This window comes from Palaemon carinicauda, chromosome 9, assembly GCF_036898095.1.
Source record: "Palaemon carinicauda isolate YSFRI2023 chromosome 9, ASM3689809v2, whole genome shotgun sequence".
Classification (NCBI taxonomy): domain Eukaryota; kingdom Metazoa; phylum Arthropoda; class Malacostraca; order Decapoda; family Palaemonidae; genus Palaemon; species Palaemon carinicauda.
The window spans coordinates 127,048,695-127,053,044 of NC_090733.1; the positions used below are offsets into that span (position 1 = coordinate 127,048,695).

At 25.9% G+C, this 4,350-nt stretch overlaps 1 pseudogene; it reads left to right on the forward strand.

Annotated features, from left to right (window-relative positions):
- Positions 1-3,939, forward strand: part of LOC137646623 (large neutral amino acids transporter small subunit 1-like) — an 82,700-nt pseudogene extending 78,761 nt beyond the window's left edge.
- Positions 3,940-4,350: the final 411 nt, after the last annotated feature.

Sequence of the window (4,350 nt, forward strand, 5' to 3'; positions counted from 1 at the left end):
ATGATGATGATGATGTTATCATTATGGTTACTGTTATTATTAACATTGTTATTATTGTTAATATCATCATTTTCATTCACTGGAGACATCATCATTGGGATTATCATAAGAATCAACATTACGGTTGTTGTTGTTTTTAAAATGATGATGATGATGATGTTATCATTATGGTTAATTTTATTATTAATATTGTTATCATTATTATTATTTTCATTCACTGAAGACATCATCATTGTGATAATCATAAGAATCAACATTACGGTTGTTGTTGTTTTTAAAATGATGATGATGATGATGTTATCATTATGGTTAATTTTATTATTAATATTGTTATTATTATTATTATTTTCATTCACTGAAGGCATCATCATTGTGATTATCATAAGAATCAACATTGATGTTTTTGTTGTTTTTAAGATGGTGATGATGATGATGTTATCATTATGGTTAATTTTATTATTAATATTGTTATCATTATTATTATTTTCATTCACTGGAGACATCATCATTGGGATTATCATAAGAATCAACATTACGGTTGTTGTTGTTTTTAAAATGATGATGATGATGATGTTATCATTATGGTTAATTTTATTATTAATATTGTTATCATTATTATTATTTTCATTCACTGAAGACATCATCATTGTGATTATCCTAAGAATCAACATTGATGTTGTTGTTGTTTTTAAGATGATGATGATGATGATGTTATCATTATGGTTAATTTTATTATTAATATTGTTATTATTATTATTATTTTCATTCACTGAAGACATCATCATTGTGATTACCTTAAGAATCAACATTGATGTTGTTGTTGTTTTTAAGATGGTGATGATGATGATGTTATCATTATGGTTAATTTTATTATTAATATTGTTATTATTATTATTATTTTCATTCAATGAAGACATCATCATTGTGATTACCTTAAGAATCAACATTGATGTTGTTGTTGTTTTTAAGATGGTGATGATGATAATGTTATCATTATGGTTAATTTTATTATTAATATTGTTATTATTATTATTATTTTCATACACTGAAGACATCATCATTATGATTATCATAAGAATCAACATTGATGTTGCTGTTGTTTTTAAGATGGTGATGATGATCATGTTATCATTATGGTTAATTTCGGTATTAATATTATCACAATTTTCATTCACAGGAGACATCACACACTTCCTCCAGAGGGTTTTACTCGTTGTGAACCCTGGACAGTCATCAGAGCAGCCCCTTCTAGAGGATGAATATCAGTAAAATAACAAGCAAAGAAGACTAACAGACAATACTTATGGCACTACTCGAAATTGCAAAATGCTGGGGCGTCACTATCAAACTTCCTGAACTAATCAGCTAAACGATGAAATTAATAAGAATTTTGACATTGAAAAAACCAGTATCAAATTTTCAAAACTAATCAGCCAAACGATGAAATTAATAAAAATTTTGACATTGAAAAAAAAAATCACTATTAAACTTTCAAAACTAATCAGCCAAAAGATGAAATGAATAAGAATTTTTACATTAAAATAAACCTCACTTCCAGAACTAATTAGCCAAAAAATTAAATTAATAAGAATTTTGACGGTGAAATAAACATCACTATTAAATTTCAAAAACTAATCAGCCAAACTATGAAATGAATAAGAATTTTGACACAGACTAATCAGCCATAAGCTGAAATGAATAAGAATTTTGACATTGAAAAAAAAATCACCATTAAACTTTCAAAACTAATCAGCCAAAAGATGAAATGAATAAGAATTTTGACATTGAAAAACATCACAATTAAACTTCCAGAACTAATCAGCCAAAAGATGAAATGAATAAGAATTTTGACACTAAAAGAACATCACTATTAAATTCCCATGAAATGAATAGGAATTTTTACATTGAAGAAAACATCACTATCAAACTTCCAGAACTAGCCTAATCAGCCAAAAGATGAAATTAATAAGAATTTTGACATTGAAAAAAAAATCACTATTAAACTTTCAAAACTAATCAGCCCAAAAGATGAAATTAATAAGAATTTTGACATTGAAATAAACATCACTATTAAAATTTTCAAAACTAATCAGCCAAAATATGAAATGAATAAAAATTTAGACATTGAAAAAAAAAAAAAAAACAGCAAAACAGATGTATAAAAACCAGAAGGTAAATGAAGTTAATGGATTTAAATTATTAGAGATTAACTATTCATTTGACTGGAAATGTTTATCCCGAGATGCCACTGGACAAATATTTATTTTTCTATAATTCAAAATGAATCAACAGTACAAGTAATAACTGTTGTAAAAATCACCATGACGTCCTGTTATCTAAATCAAAATTATTGTTTTTATAATCAAAACTAATTCGTATAAACGAAAATTACAGTAGTTTTTTTTCTTACCATGAAACTTCGTTCCTCTGAATTTAGTAACATCAAAATTATTGTTTTTATAGTCAAAACTAATTCGTATGAACGAAAATTAAAAAGTATTTTTTTTTAAATTACCATAAAATTTCGTTCCTCTAAATTTAGTAACATCAAAATTATTGTTTTTATAGTCAAAACTAATTCGTATGAACGAAAATTAAAAAGTATTCTTTTTTTTAAATTACTATAAAATTTCGTTCCTCTCAATTTAGTAACATCAAAATTATTATTTTTATAATCAAAACTAATTCGTATGAACGAAAATTAAAAAGTATTTTTATTTTTAAATGACCATAAAATTTCGTTCCTCTTAATTTAGTAACAAGCTTTTATAAATGAGCTTCTGTGGCTTCTGCTCTTTTTAATAATTGCTGTTCGCAATCTATAATGAGATATCCAAGTCAACTTAATGATAACGAAACCACGACTTCATTATTTATAAATTTGCAAACTCTTTTTCACTTTTTATATACAAATGAGCAGCTATTTTTCATGCATTTTCTATTGATGATGTTATTGAAATTATTCTCATAAGTGATTTAATCATTGACTAACAAAAACAATTTACCTGTTTAATTAGTTTGTTGGTGAAATATTGTTTATGAAGATTATTACAATGTCCTATTTAACGGCCGTCCGTAATACGTCAACATATTTACCATTTAACTAAATCTCTATGAAAAAGTAACAATATCTTGAATCTCACTTATGAAATATTTTAAACTTTCAACTACATAATATCAGTAAATGGAAACAAGCTTTGCTATAGAAGTAACAATCTAATTTTTATATATTTACTTTTGTTTTTCCTTTTATTTATTGCAAATCTAACTTCTATTTTTATCAATGCGTGTTAACTATAGTCAATTCTTTTTAGAGAGGCAGATTTGCACCGACTCGCATGGGTTCCCTTTTAGCTCGGAAAAGTTTCCTGATCGCTGATTGGTTGGACAAGATAATTCTAACCAATCAGAGCGCAGGAAACTTTTACCGAGCTAAAAGAGCACCCCTGCGAGTCAGTGCAAATGCGCCTCATTAAAGAAAATTGAGTATAATTATTATGACTTATGACGTCTCTCGTATAGCCTCTTCGAAATTCATTCAAACACCGAAAGGCCACACCTAATAAGACTTAGCTAATCGTAAAGTTCTTTTATTTCATTATCATTTTCATTACTCGTTTTTTTTAACTCATTTTGATTTTAAATTTACCTCATTATTTTTTTCCAATTAAAATTTGACTTGGACATTGTAAATCTACTTATTCGTATTGTTTTTATTCATATGTTTTATGCTATGACCATAAGGCAACTGAAATAAATATTTGAATTGTTATTTTGAGTTTAAATTTTAATTGACAAAACTTACGTTATCAAGTTTTGTCAATTAAAATTTGACTTGTAAATTGTATAACTACTGTAATTGGTATTGATTTATTCATATGTTTTATTCCATAACCATAAGACAGCTGACAACAATCATTAGATTACAAAACTTTACTTTTATATATATATATATATATATATATATATATATATATATATATATATATATATATATATATATACAGTACATATTAACGTGACTATTAAAAACACAGATAACCAAATCAACATTCTTGTTAATATGATCCACCAACGCGAAAATAAAAACAACTTGAACGGATGTTAATCAAAGTCAGCACAAACGTCAAAGTTTTCTTTCAAAAAACAAGTTTTATTTAATGGCAACGTTTCCAATCATTAGCCTCGGTCCTTATCTATCCACACTACAATAGTTTCATATATATTAGTCAATTTTCATACGTTTTTAATTAAACGGATATTTTCCTGGAACAAATTTTTACACTAAAATTTTCATTATTACAAGCAATTTCATTCATGAAAAGGGGGTTTTCACCAATAGAATTCGTC